Source organism: Ixodes scapularis, unplaced genomic scaffold (genome assembly GCF_016920785.2).
Source record: "Ixodes scapularis isolate PalLabHiFi unplaced genomic scaffold, ASM1692078v2 ptg000045l_1__unscaffolded, whole genome shotgun sequence".
In the NCBI taxonomy this organism is placed as follows: domain Eukaryota; kingdom Metazoa; phylum Arthropoda; class Arachnida; order Ixodida; family Ixodidae; genus Ixodes; species Ixodes scapularis.
Genome location: NW_024609898.1, coordinates 261,041 through 276,939, shown reverse-complemented (window position 1 = coordinate 276,939; position 15,899 = coordinate 261,041).

Sequence of the window (15,899 nt, the reverse complement as noted above, 5' to 3'; positions counted from 1 at the left end):
CACTGCCGGGGGTGGTGAACATAGCCGGAAAATCCACATTTCCTCTTACCACCGAGCCTTCCCCCGACCTCACTTCCGTGCTTGTTTCTTTCAACGGGTTCCACCTAAAGCGGTGCTTCCCTCTTCTCCCTGACAGGTGTTGCGGCACTTCGAGTTTTACGGTGCATATTGGCTATTTCTTCCGCCTTCGACATTCGACTGCCATTTTAGAGCGCAGCTCTTAGGGGCCCGTTTCCGGCTTGAGCGGCGTCGGCGTAACCGCGAGGTCACGTGACCCACCCAGGTCACGTGACCCTCCGAGGTCACGTGACCACCAGAAGTCACGTGACTCCCTGAGGTCACGTGACCCCCTGAAGTCACGTGACCTAAGGTGTCACGTGACCCCCAGGAGTCACGTCATCCCCCGAGGTCACGTGACCCCCTGAAGTCACGTGACCCCCTTGAGGTCACGTGACCCCCTTCAGGTTACGTGACCCCCAAAGGTCACGTGAGCCCCTGAGGTCACGTGACCCCCTGAAGTCACGTGACCCCCTTGAGGTCACGTGACCTCAAGGAGTCACCTATCCCTCAGTACGCTTCCATCTTCCTCCTCGAGAGCTGCGCTCTAACCGGCGTTACAGGGGTAAACGGCATTCATTTTTTTAAGGTTAAATCCTTCTTTCGCCGGAGCTTCTCTCGCAGCTTCCTACTTGAGGTTCCGTAAACGGTCTGGTCACGCAGCATTGACTCCGTTAGTTCGCCGAATCCGCAAGTGCTCGCCTTCAGCTGTATGTCACGGTAGAACTGTTCGAATGGCTCTTGTTCCTCCTGTTGCCGTGTCCGGAATACGTAAGGCGTAAAGACTTCATTACATCTCGGGAGGCAGTGCTCTTCAAATCTATAATAATAAATAAAATATACGCCAACCAAATCCTCGTATAAAGGCAAAACCCTTCGTTTCGAGACCAGCTCGGTCTCTTCTTCAGGGGTTGACTGCGGCTATGGCCGTTGAGGAGCAGTAATCTGTTTTCTTCTTCTTCTACGGCAGTGTCTATCGTTTTGCATCGGTGAGGTGGCGAAGTCCGTTCACGTAGCCGGTCGGCAGAGTGCCGAGGGATCTATTTATGTTTTCTGGCGTTGTTTGTATGTGCCAAGAGATCATCGAGCAAGCTGAACACCGTTTAGTTAAAGCTCGGATTCACGAATGCCATACCACCTTAAAGAAAAAGAAATTGGACCTATTTTTTACTCGCCGACAACTTGAACACCGTATTGCATCTCTGCTTCCTTATCTACAGTCCTTCGCCGACAGCGTTGATAATGATAATGATAATATTTATTTGCACTCAGAAAGAGATGCCGGTGAGAGCAGAAAGACCGACGGTCCATGCCAGAGGCCTGCAGCACCAAAAGGAGAAAAAAATAAAGGAAAAGAAGGACGACTGGGAAATCCCTATAGTGAGTCGTGGCCGACACCGCGGAAGCCCCTAAACCAGCCAGCGCCACAGGCGCCCCACTGCACCCTACAGTCAGTGGTCGCGTAGGGCGCTCTGCAACAGCAACCTGCTCGATGGTCCGCAGCCTCCGCCACAACCCACCCCAAGGCAAACCGGGATGCTACATTACACTTTCGGTTCATTCAGCAGGCAGGTATCTGGCGATGGCACTGCAGAACGTCCTACATTCATCCTTATTTGTGGGGAGATTGTCCGTCAGTTCCTTCAACTTCTGCGGAAAAGCAACGAGTGTCTCAGAGCAAGAAATTCTTGAGGCTTAAAGAAAAAGAACAGGCAAAACACATCACCGATTCCGCCAGGTTCGTCACAAACTTATCGTCTCGACAACTCTCTCCTTGTGAGATCGCTGCCTTAGCCAAAGGTCACGGCTTCAATATGACAACAACGAGGCCACCCCTACCGAAAATGGTTGCAACCCTTGAGGACGGAATCGCTCACTTGAATCCAGACACCCGTGAACGCGTCCGACAAAAGGTGATTGGCATCCTGTCAAAAATACCTCAACATCACCGGTACAACTTACTCAGAGAAGAGTCAAGTGCTCTCCGGACGCTTCGGGAGGATGACGAGATCGTTATTCTTCCAGCAGATAAAGGTAATTCAACCGTCGTCCTTGACCGAGTAGTCTACGAACGAAAGGTTCTGAATCTTCTTGATACCCCCGCTTATGAAAAGCTGAAAAAGGACACTACACCACAAGTTCAGGACAGGATGAATAAGATGCTAACGGATATTTTCAAAAAGCATCCAGACTCGAGAAGCCTTCACCTGCGACTTCTGTGTAGGAATGGATATGCACCGGGTTTCTACGGCCTTCCAAAGATACATAAACCCAGCATTCCTCTCCGGCCCATCGTGGACTTCACGACATCACCACTTCGAGGTCTGTCAAACTACCTTCACCAGACTCTTTCGCCTCTCGTGGGGAAAACGGCGACCTATATACGAAATTCAAGCGACTTCGTGGAACAAATTTCGACGTTGAAGGTGACCACCGAAGAAAGTCTCGTGTCCTTCGACGTCATCGCGCTATTCGCAAGCATCCCGGTTCCCCTGGCTGTCGCCACGGCCAAGAACGCCCTCGAAAAAGACCAGTCCCTTAGCGAAAGGACACAACTTAGCGTGGAGGAACTCTGCCGCCTGCTTGAGTTCTGCCTTAGCAGCACCTATTTCAGTTTCAAGGGAGAATTCTTCAAACAGTCAAGTGGAACCCTAATGTGTGCGTCCATTTCCGTCACAACAGCGAACTTATGTATGGAAGCCACCAAGGAAAAGGCGCTACAGTCGTTTCACACGGCCCCCAAAGTGTTCTTGAGGTACGTAGACGATTGCTTTTGCATCCTAAAAACGTCGGAAGTGGACACGTTCCTTACCCACCTCAACTCCGTCGAAACGTCTATACAATTTACCGTGGAGCATGAAAAGGACTATACCTTACCTTTCCTCGATGTGCTCGTCAGAAGACAAAATGAAGAGCTCCAGTTTTCTGTCTACAGAAAACCGACACATACTGGACGCAATCTCCATTTCCATTCCAATCACCCAGCCTGTCACAAGGCGTCAGTGGTCAGAACACTCTTATCTAGGTCAAAAAATATCTGCTCATCCGAAGCTGACCGTAAAAAAGAGGAGCACACCATCTTCGCCGACCTACAACATAACGGTTATACAAGCAGCTTTATCCGCCGCATTGCGCGTGATCAAGCCCGAGATCGCCGACACCTACAACTCCCAGGAAGTAGACAGACCCGTCGTACCTCACGCATCAGCGTTCCTTACATAAAAGGTACAAGCGAGGCGCTGGCACGTGTACTGGCCAAAGAAGGGATCCAGGTGGCCCACAAGCCGATGTCTACGCTTGGAAGACTCATGCCCCGTCCAAAGGATCGCCCGCCTAAGGAAAGAGCACAAGGCGTCGTTTATAAAATTACATGCGCGGACTGCCCGGTCACATACTTCGGGGAAACGAAGGACTTTCGGGAGAGAATCCGCCAGCATATGAACGATGTTCGAAAGTTCGACCATGAATGAAGCGCCGTAGCCGAGCACTGCGACGTCAAGGACCACAAAATTGACTTCGCCAACACCAGCATCCTGGCTGTTGAGACCAATCCCAGACATAGACTTTTTACTCAATCTTGGCACATACAAACAACGCCAGAAAACATAAATAGATCCCTCGGCACTCTGCCGACCGGCTACGTGAACGGACTTCGCCACCTCACTGATGCAAAACGATAGACACTGCCATAGAAGAAGAAGAAAACAGATTACTGCTCCTCAACGGCCATAGCCGCAGTCAACCCCTGAAGAAGAGACCGAGCTGGTCTAGAAACGTAGGGTTTTGCCTTTATACGAGGATTTGGTTGGTGTATATTTTATTTATTATTAATGTTGCTCCCCAACCAGAGAGACTTCTCTCAAATGTTCACTTTCAACTCTTCAAATCTTCTTGCAGGACTGTCGTAATTTTTGGCTGCCTCAGGTGGTACTCCAAAAGTATTGAAGACTTCTATAGCCTCCTGCCCCGCGATATGCAAAAAGATAGCGGCCTTTTGCTGCTAAGTCCGAGGTTTGATGGGTTCCGTGGCCAACAGAAAGAGCTCCATTCTCTGCTTGAACTTCCTCCAGTATTCAGCGGCATGCTCTCCCAACCTCAGCGTTTCTGGCGGCTGAAGATCAGTCATGATGTGCAGTGATTATCATCCCACTTCTGACACCATGTATCGTTCTGTTAAGCTGTATCCACACGACGGACCATATTGGTGTTTTGGTCCGCGGGCCGCGCATCACGTGATCTTACGTCACCGGTTTTCGAGGTCCGCCGGCGGTCCGCGGCCCACGCTTGTGAGAAATGCCAAGCGACTTTTCTCGCCCGGACCTTGGCGGCGGACCCCGGCGTTTTTAGTAAAATTAAAGTGCTAGGTCTTGCAACAAGCTGACTTTTGTTGTTTAGATTGGAATCCAAATCCAAATTCGTGTTCTTTTGGCGCCAAGCTTTTGTTTTGCAACGATGGCGGCATGGTGCGACGATGCAACTTTTTACTTCGTCGCGCTCGCGGAGCAATTCCCCGCTCTGTGGGACAATAGATGCATGCCCTTTTAGGTTCACTTAAGTCCTCCTCGTCCTCAATATTCAACGCCAGGGCCACCGCGGCCAAACGTCTCTTTCGTTCAACCTCCGTCTTGGCGCCTTACAAATAGCCTCAAAGCAGCTCGCTGCATGCGTTTGGCGGAGCTGTGAGGTCGAGGGTTAGACCGGCCCGTTCACTCTGTCGTCTGCTTTTTTGGTCCACCTTGTGGATGCTCATTGCAGCCGGGCGGCCCGCGGGCCGCGCATCACGTGATCAGTCGGTCCGCGGCCCGGTCCGTCGTGTGGATACACCTTTAAAATAAAGCAGTCCGTACACCTAGATGGGATTAGGTCAACTGCCGTCGTCGTAGTCTTTATTCGTGTTGCTAGTGCATCGTTCATATTGATACACATACCTCGGAACGTAAGGATGCTTTAGAGCAGCTGTGCATGGGCGCCGCCATAACCAACCTTCAGTTTTTGTTTCCTCTTATTTTTATCAATTGGCTCTATCCCCACCACAGCAGGGCAGGTTAGTGCCATTTGAGATTCCACTGTGTCCTTCTCCAGCGTTTGCCTTTGTGGAGGCTCGCCAAAGCCCTCTTCAGTGGCTTGGTATCTCGGTAAGGCAGGAGAAGGTCGGCCATGGCGGCTGTAATTTGGCGCGTGTGTAAAGCATCTATACGGACCCAAGAACGCAGCTACGAAGGCATTCAGGGGCCCGAAGAGGCCCAGATTGAACAGAAAAGGCTGGCGCAAAACGCCTGTTTGAAACGCGACCAGCTTTACTCTATAGCCTTAGTCGGTTTCGCGGAAATAAAACTAAATCAATCCCCTAATCTGACGCATTTCCACGACATGTTTGGAGCTATTTGTAAGTGTGACTTCTCTCAAAGGACTTTACTGAATATAGCTGTGTGGAAGGAAGGAAGCATATTAAAAACAATAAAGCTGCGTAAATAATCGCTATTTCATAGAAGTACTATCAGGTCTTCATTTGTTTTAGGAGAACACGAAAGCTATATAATACAGAAATTATCTAGATTCATTCATGTCTTTGCAACACACACCGGCCACTTTCTTTTTGGAACGAATGCAACATGGCGCCTCTGCGAAACCCTAAGAGCGAGAGAGCAACCTTTGCATCAATACGTAAATTAACCCAACAATGACTAAAAGTGTTTTTTACAAACGGAGGCAAAAATACTACTCAGAGATTTACGCGTATCTTTTAATATTTGACATGCCTATCCCTTCAGCTATTACCAATTACATCGTTTCTGTATTAGGCTAGGTTCTACCGCGTAGCACCAATACACTTAAAAGCTGTTTTGATGAGCCGAAGTGCACTCGCTCGAAGTGGCACTATATTAGCCCGTCCGTAGGGGTATGCAAACTGGTGCCGTGGCCCTTGAAAGCCTCGATCCATCGAAAATGCCTGGGTGACTTCACTCCAGGACACATCACGGCGAGCCACGGCGCCCCGACGTGACGTGTCCCATGACGATACCACTGGATGCTACCAATCACGGTCACAATGGTCACAAGCGGGATGGAGAGGAGTTCAAAGTTTAGGTATACGCATTGTCACTAGTTCTGAGCAGAGCAGGCAAAGGCAACGCCAGGCGAAGAGAGAAAGGATGAGAACTGGGAAGACGGGACGGGGGAAGAGGGCGATGAAGGGAGAGAGGAGAAAGTGCGAACACTAGGAACGATAGTGATGAAAGGAGGTTTCTCGCTTGCTCCCCGTTCTTCCTAATACTTGCCCTTTTTCCCCTCACATGGCGTTGCTTTGCAAGACTTGCTTGGGGCGACTCACGGATGCAGCGAAATGCACGGGACAGAGGGTGGACCAGTCCAGGGTTGGGCAGGAATACTCAAAAATGTATTTGGAAATACAAATACTGGGATCCTTTAAAATAGTACCTAAAATACTGATACTGAAATATATCTGTAAAAGTGTATCGCGATATGTATCGGAAATACATTTTAAATAGAGGCAAAAAGTATTTGGAAATACAAATACAGGAATACATTTCAGGGAGGGCAGAAATACAAATACAGAAATACTGATACTGCAATACATTTTTCAAATTTGTTTGAGACGCCAACTGAGATGAAGCTTGAAGTGGAAGTGAAAGTTTTTGATCCTGAAATTACTTTCCCGTAGGCTTCGCACTTTGCCTTGAAGGTAGTGTTTCGGACGACGAGGAGTCTTCAATGGGCTCAGAAAAACTTTCCATCAAGGACTGACCGCGTGGCACCTTCCCTGACATCCTGTCTCTCTGACGAGGGATGCGAAAAGACTTCGACCTCTAAATAAATGTTTTGTCATCCTAAATCCCATCAGAACGTCCCCACGCCCCTGTCAAATAAGAACGCCCCTGTCAACATTTATCGCATGACGTCACGGTGGAATGAACTGGTATTCTTTATCTGTAGGTGTGGCCTTGAACATGAAACTTTAACACGCTGCTGTATGAAAGGACAATACATACTTTCGTTGTAGGTTACCTTGTTGAAGATCGTGCAGGACTTTCAAGAATGGTGGACCACCTTAAACATCCTGGAACACATGTCTTATCTTCTGTTACGGTTGAAAAAACGATACGGTGGCATCCCTGTTGTGAAGGTGCTTCCTTCTGACCCTCTGCCACCGACGCATAGATTGCAGTCATCACGTTTCGCCTTGCATACTCCAAATAGAGACCTCGTGGATTGCGACCAGATATTGCCGGCAGAGGTGCGAGCTCTCTAAAAAATAGCGCGCTCGAGACGAGTCGCAGGTGTACGAAGTCTGGGTCGGCACAGCGAGGCCACGTCTGACCTCTTTTCTGGGTTTCGGATCACCAGAGCAACGGGTCACTTTCACGTCGGCTGATCACGTACCCTTGAGCCGTGCAATATTACGGGCAAAGCCGCAGACGCATTCAAATATCTGCTGAACTTCACTGCGCGACTTATCCTACTATTTCACGTCAACCACTGAAAGGCTCGTGTTGCAACAGACTGTGACTCAGCTTTTCCGGATGGGTGTACTGCGTACGTTAAGGCTAGAGCGACGCTTAGCAGCGAGCTTTGGATGCCCGCAAACAATGACTCAAGAAACCCCTACCTAAGGTCCTGCGGCACAAGATGCTCTGACTCCACTCCTGGCACGCCACCTAGTTCGAGTCTTCGACTGAGAGATGGTTCTTAGAAGAGAGAAGAGAACCCCTAGAAAAATATTTTGGAGGATCGGAAGGAACTTTGGTCAGCATGGTATCAATGCCCCAGCATCTCCTTGACCCTGGTGCCCTTAAAAGTAAAAAAAAAAAAAAGCGTTCGGATTTTGTTTTTTGTTTTTTGGTGGGGGGGGGGGGGGAGTATTTTTCAAGAAATGTAACGAAATACATTTCACCCTGATTGTATCGCGGTACAAAGAAACATTCAAAATGTATTTCGATGCAGAAATACCGGTACTGGTGAAAAAAAATGTATCGCGATACAGAAATACAGATACGAAATGTATTGCTGAAATACTATCGCGATACACTTGTATCGCGCTACTGCCCAACCCTGGACCAGTCACATCGTTTTCCCTTTCTGATTCACTATGGCTGGCAACAGCTCGCTGTCGTGTTCAAACTGAAGGAAGGAGAGGGAGTCCAGCTTTTTTTTAACGGAGCGGTAAAACGTTCATGGACCACGCCGCCAGTTTGCATATCCATTGACAGGGGTATTAGAAAGAGGTATAATTGGTCATGGTGATCGCCAGAACGTTCTCAGCTCCTGATTTGACTTTGACGGAGAAAGGTCGCAAGAAGTCGCCTTACTCCTCTTCTTCGTCTTCCAGTTATTTTCTTCCATTCTTAAAATTCAAAACACCTTGCACAGTCCAGCTTCTTTTGCTATAAGTATGCCGACTGATTTAAAGGTTCCCACTTTGGATTTGTCGAGTTTGACGCGAAACTGATATTCGCTCTTCGCACCGGTTGCAGTCTATGCTGAAATCGCCAATGCACACGGTCATCAAAACTCGTGTACCGCAGCTCCAAATAATTCCAAAATGACGCCCTGAGGCGTAATGACACATGGCAGACCCATCTTCCGAGAGATGTGCCCGCATTGCTGTGCCTTCCTTTCACACTAAATAACTATAGTTTCTGAGATTTCTTTATCGAGCCACACATATTGGAAGGAAACTACAAGGTCGGAAAGCGTTTAGTCTACTTATATAATCAATCCACCTCAGACAGAGGTGAGGGGGTCTCGGGCTCCTCGGAATCATCGTCTGGGCCCATTTCCTGAACAGTCGGCACCGCTGGTGTCTGCATTCCTGTCATGTCCGTTGCGTTGGCGTCGGTGGACGTGGGTGTCACTAGCGTTTGCGACGTCTGCACCGTATTTTGTTTTGAAGCATCTACCTGTCCCTTGACCACGAAGAAGATAACCGCGGAGCAGATGACAATGAAAGCGAATGAGGCGCACAGGATGAGCAGCAAGCTGGTGCTTCCTGATCCCTGGAGGGGAGGCTGCTGCACCTTGAGGCGATCGTCTTCCTCCTCCTCCCTCTCCTCTGCCTCCGCCACGGCGATAAGCTGTCGGGCTGGGGCGCCTGGAGGCTCTGGCGCAGGGGCGGCTGCCATTTTCCGAGGAAGGTGTCCGAGAAAAAGGCGCAAGAGATCGGGATGGGAATTCACTGGACTGTTCGTCGAGCGCAATAGCGTGCACCACGTGAGCCCTCGAAGCCTCGTGATCGTTGTTCTTGTTTTTGTTTTTTTTTTTGTTTTTTTTTTCTCATTAATTTTGGCGCATGACAGAATGAACATGATAAAAGTCTGGATCACACATGGGAGAAATCAACAGCGAGTTTAACTCACTGGTTTAACTGAATAGACCTCATGCTAAAGCCCCTCGATGTGTTTGCGTTTTTCTGGCAAGTAGTGTCAAATGCGCCAACGCACGAGGCCCGTGTCTCGAGCGACCTTTGGAAACAAACAGCGGCGCAGCACTGAAATGAGCGGCCCTTGAAAGCAAATCACAGCTAATCACCCGCTCTTGGCACGTGAATTGAGCATTTCCGCAACAGTGGTTGGCGCCACTTGAAAGAAAATTTATCAAGGGACTTTACTACTGGCAATATCAAAGTGATTCTTGCGGCGTAGTGACGCGCAATGCGTCTTGGGTACCTTGTGACCACAGTTTCAGTTTCAATTTTCCATACCTCAACTGGCGCCATGCTGTCACGACCAAACACAGTGCATGCTTCTTAAGGTATGGGATTTTTCTTAAATTTTCGGTACTGCCTATCAATACGAATAGAATGCTGGGGAAAGAATTTGGCCGGATTATTCGCTTGTGGCGGCAGTGGATAATCTGAAACGAACGCAACCTCAGGGAGGTACCACAGCTGGCGCGCCGTCACCCGGAGTCTTCGCCCGGTAATCCACCCGGTTCCTGCGTCGACTGACTTCCTCCTCGGGCCAACTTAATCCCAGCCAAAAATAAGAGTCAGGCTCAGTTTCGCCGGGGAACAAAGAAGGGCAAAGCGAAGGAAGAGCGAGGCCTTGACCAAGGCCTGTCGCAGCAGCACCTCCCAAGGCGCTCAGGGCACAGCTAAGTGTCCCTTCTGCACTGGCTACCCAAACAACACGTGTACTGTGCCATCAAAAAGCCAGATGGCGCAAGAAGTCATGGTTTGTGCCGTTACTACTAGAATGCCTCAATGACCTTCTGTTTAGAGTGACACCACTCTTTGTAGTACCCGATGCCGACAGCACGTGCTCACGGGGAAAATACAAAGAAATCGACGAAAACAAAATGTCGCCATAACACAGTCAGCGCTACAGACGCGTGCGGGGACACGCTCTTTCACGCGCTTCTGAACAAAAAATAAATGTGTAAAAGTGGGAATAAAATGGCGAGATGTCTCCACCCTAAGCAAAGCGCACATGAAGGCACCCTAGTTACTACAACATGGTGCACGTGCTTGACAGCGGCACGCGCTGTCTCGGGATTGATGTGTACATATTGAAAATAGAACAGTCTTCACAAAAACTCCGAGCTGGGGTGCTATGTTGCGCTTTTTGGACTCCCAGGAGACTTGGAAGAAGGAAGTGACGTCAACAATGCAGAAAATGCAGATTGGATGTTGATTTTGTTTTCTTCTGTCAACATCCAATCTGCGTTTGTTCTAGTCGTTGACGTCACTTCCTTCTTCCAAGTCTCCTGGGAGTCCAAAAAGCGCAAGATAGCACGCAGAAAATGCAGATTGGATGTTGATTTTGTTTTCTTCTGTCAACATCCAATCTGCGTTTGCTCTAGTCTTTGACGTCACTTCCTTCTTCCAAGTCTCCTGGGAGTCCAAAAAGCGCAACATAGCACCCCTGGTGTGACGTCTCTTTCTTTCGTCGGGGTTCCCGCCTTGGGCCCCGCACCTCGGCACCCCGCTGCCCACGCGCCAGCAATGTAGGCCTTTTCAGCATCTCTACAGGCATTACGGGGCGCTGCTTTATCCTAGCTTTTCCTGTCTCTTTCCACTCATTAGTAATGGCCCCACGCGACCATTACATTTTGGAAGTGTCTATTCTGCCGGCAGCCGTCACAATAACCGGGGGGATAAAGTGCCGGCAGTAGTCGCCTATTGGGTCTCGTATAAAATGGTTTGTAAACACGCCTATTCTAATCTGTGGATTAGCTAAGTCATTCCACGCCCGGCGCTCGCCAGCGACGGTTGTGTAATCATGCTCTCCCAAGGAGTGGCGATAACGGCCCTCGCAGGCCGCGGACTTTGCTTCCACCGACGACTACCGTGTCGTTCTGCCCCCGCTTCCTTCAAGAAGTGTTGCGCTGAACTCCGTTCTACTTCATGGCGACGTCTCCGGAAGACCGTACAAGATTTCTGATTTCCGGGCAGCGCTGGAGCGCCTGGACGTGATGGCCGACATCGACGCATTTGGAGGATACCAGATGAACCACGTATGGATGCTCTCTCTGAAGACGGCGGAATCTAAGCGGCGTGTGGTAGAGGCGGCGGAACTCTCCGTAAAAGGCAAGCGCTGTGTGATCATCGACCCCGACAACGCGGATGTTCGCGTGAAGCTGCACTGGGTTCCTTTTCACGTCACCGACGAGGTCGTGCGGAAGGCCCTGGAGCCTTTCGGAAAGGTGAACGGAATCACCCGTGACGTCTGGAGAGCCGATGGCTTCGCGGGCATCCAGTCCACGACTAGGCTGGCTCGGCTAAGCCCAAAGGAGGGCGTATCCCTGGACCGCCTTCCACATCAGTTAAGGATCGCTGGCGGGAACGTCTTGGTGATTGTACCGGGGCGCTCACCGCTCTGCCTCCGGTGTAAGGGCACAGGACACATACGCCGCGAATGTCGCGTACCGAAGTGCGAAAAGTGTGGACGCTTCGGGCATGAGCGCGTCAACTGTGTGGTGACGTATGCCACCGTCACCGAGGCAACCATCGAAAACGAAGCGTCGAGCCTCGAAATGGACGAGGAGGAGGCTGAGAAGGCAGCAGAGGGCGCGGAGCACATCGTCGCAGTACCGACCACGACACCGGGTCAAACGGAAGCTGAAAGTGCGCCGCCCGAGAAGCAGCAGACGGCACCGGTTCCGACGAGTCCCCCTGCTTCGCCTCCCGCGGCATCGACGGGGAGCAATCCCGGCAAAAGGGACTGCAAGGTTTCAATGCGAGACGTCAAGGAGAAGGGCCAGGCATCGAATTGGGCGGACGACCAGAACGGCACGGCGGAGTGGGCGACCGACGACGACCCCGAGCTGAGTGACTCTGAGGAGAACTTCAAGCTCCCGTCGGACCAGCGCTCCGAGGAAGACGGCCAAGTGCAGCGGTCGGGCCTCAAATGGCAGAAGGTCACTAAACCCCGACGGGCCAGGTTTAACCCCGCCACGCGACTTCCGACGGAGGAACATGGCCGGAAGCCACCGGAGTAGGTGGGGTTCTTTTCGTTCATTCCTATTCGATTCTCGGTTCGCTGAGACGTTCGCAATGTTTTTACTGACGCCGCCAGTGACCCTCCCTTTATAGAAATTAAAGGAAACATAAAGCGTCTCAAGTTTGCCACGCTAAACTGCGTTAGTGTACAAGCGCAACAACGCAAACAGTGGGTGCTGAACTTTCTTCTTGAAAAGAAGATATACGTATTGTTTTTGCAAGAAACCAAACTTTCGACAAATGCACAAGTTGAAGCCATGGCTCGTTTTGTGGCGCGTCACTACGCAATCTTAGTGTCCGTCGCAAACGGCCAAAGCGCTGGAACGGCGGTAATGGTTAAAAAAGGGAGAGGAATAAATGTATGCCCCGAGTGGGAAACAGATAAGAATGGCCGGATCTGCAGTATTGACGTCATTTATCATAACGAAATGTACAAGTGTGTGTCTGTTTACGCTCCGAATGACTCGGCGAGTCGGAAAGAATTTTTTGCGTCTTTGCGACAGTACCTGGATACTCCATGCAAAACAGTGCTTGGCGGAGACTTTAATTGTGTCATGAAAGCGGTGGACTGTTCGAAAGGCGCAAGGGCAGACTCAAGTTTGGTCGAGTTGCGCAAGCTACTGCGTGACTTTGATCTTCAAGACGTCACAGAGCTGACGGAAACCGCCTTCCCTGGGTACACACACTGGCAGGGAGACTGTCACGCACGGCTAGATCGAATCTACGTATCAAGCGAACTCGCCGCAGCTAGCCTGACCTATAAAGCTGTCCCGGTAGCTTTCTCTGATCACGCCTGCGTCATCATGACAATGGGAAAGGTCGTCCGCAGAAACGTCACGTCATCATGGTGGAGTGGCTGGAAACTGAATGACGCACTTTTGGAAGACGAGCAGCTCTGCAAAACGATAAAACAGATAATTCAAGAGGCCAAAGGAAACCACTCGATGAACGCAGTACAATGGGAACAGCTGAAAGAAGAAGTTAAGTTGACCACGTACAGATACGGCCGGAAAAAGGCTGCCCACGGACGTGCCGAGAAGCGCGAACTCATGTAAACCCTCTCAACACTGATTCACGAGGAGAACAAGACTCCTGGCGTCTTCACTGAAGACATCAAAGATTGCAAGGGACGACTTCTCGAAATACTCGAGAAGCAGTACCGGGGAGCTATGATCCGGTGTCGCACGCTTGCGTTGGAAAGAGACGAAGAACCAAGAAAAGTTTTTAAAACGAAGGAAAGGCAGCGCTCTGCTCAGAAGCGCGTTACGTCACTCCGAGTCCTGGATACCATTCTGACAGAGCAAGAAGATATTGAAAACGCTTTCGTCTCAGCGTACAAGGATTTGTTTACGGAAAAAGACCACCTTCAGCCGTTCCGGGTACCCGGAGTGCCGCTTCCGAAGGTGTCGGAGGAGCTGCGAGAGGAAATCAACAAGAAGATTTCCGTCGCAGAAATCGAATGGGCCGTAAAAAAACTCGCCCCACGGAAGTCTCCGGGGATCGATGGTCTAGGCGGCGTTTTCTACAAGACGTTCCTGAGCGAACTTGCCCCGATCCTCTGTGACGTCTTCGAAGACATTCGGCGACGGAACCTGATGCCACCATCCATGCGACAGGCTCTGACAGTTCTCATACCGAAGAAGCATGGTGGGAGGGAACCCAGTCTGGACAGTTTTCGTCCCATCAGCCTTCTGACCACGGATTACAAGGTGCTGGCCAAGGTAATTGCCCGACGGCTGGACGCTGGCCTACGTGACGTCGTAGGCGGACACCAAACCTACGGCCTCAAAGGCAGGACTATCACCACAAATCTGCACACCATGCGAGTCGCGTGCGAAGCGGCGCAGGTCCTCGGCCAGCCCCTCGCAGCACTTCAAGTAGACCTGAGCAAGGCCTTCGATCGTGTATCGCACTCATCCCTCTTCGGCATTCTTGAGAGCTGCGGGGTTGGAGCGCGGCTTCTGAAGTACGTGAAGCTGTGCTACCGGGACGTGTCGACTTGCCTGCTTGTGAACGGAAACAGGACTGCCTCCATCCCCATCAGCAGATTGGTGCGACAGGGGTGCCCAATGTCGCCCATTTTGTTCGCGCTCTACCTCGAACCTCTGTGCAGAGCTATCGCGGGTGACGTGAACATTCGTGGATTAACTCTGCCGGGAGGCTCCGTAAATGTGCTTGCGTATGCGGACGATTTAACAGTGCTGTGCTCTTCGAAAAGTCAAGTGCAGGCGGCGGTTCAACATATCGGCGCCTTCTGCACTGCCTCCGGTGCCCAAATGAACGCGGGGAAGTCAAAGGGAGCGTGGCTTGGCGAATGGGGCTCCAAGCCGGAACAATTTCTTGGCATAAGTTTTGCGGACTCGGTGACGAACTATTTAGGAGTGAATTTGAACCCGGAGCGTCTCAGCACGGGACGTGGTGGAATCGATCTGAACCGTCTAAATGTCAAAGTTTTAGAGTGGCACGGTAGGCAGATGTCTCTGCCTACTCGGGCTTTTGTCTGCAATGCTGTTCTTTTCCAACCATATGGTATCCAGCCCAAGTGGGACCATGTGCACAAAGTGAGATTTGCAAAGTGCACCGCTTTCTTGCCACCTTTGTGTGGGAATCACTGTTTGAGCGCATGAGATGCGACAACTTGTTTTTGAGCCAAAAGAAAGGTGGCCTGGGGTTAGTAAACGTTGAACTTAAGTTAAAAGTTCACCGTTTTATGTTTTTCAGAAGTCAGAGGAACGATATTGTTTTATTCTCCTTCAGAGTGCTCGGGGGTAATTTTTTAGGAGAGTGGCTAGAAGGTGAGGCTGGATCTTCCCGTTCGCGGATCTTAAAATTCTACAAAGAAATTGAAGCAGCGATTAAGTTTTTTAAGGAACGCTTCTCTGATGAGTACCTTGACAAGGTGAAACGAAAGACCCTGTACTGGGACACGCTCGACATGCTAATTCCTGTCCCACTGTATCGGATGTGGGGAGGAACAGCAGTGGAATCGGATGTTTTCAAACGGCTCCGAAGCTATCCCGTAAGAACAGCTACAAAAAATTCTTTCTTGCGTCTACATCTGAGGGTTCTCCCGGTAAAAACATGGTTGGTGCAAAAGGGTTTTTTCGTACCGTGGTCCACGAATTGCGCGCTTTGTCCTTTTCCAGAGACTCTTGAACATGTTATCGTATTTTGCACAAATGCTGAACTTTTTTGGGCACAGCTGCGGGCGGCACTAGAAGTTGATCTGTATGTGTCGTGGCGAAGTGCAATGTTTCATGAGTGTGGGACGGGAAGATATAGTCGAGCCTTTGAGGTTCTGACCATCCTTGGTTTGCACGCGTTGTGGAGGTCAAGAACGGATCACCTTCATGTTGTCGAAAAAGGGAAACCAGCTTGGAGGCAT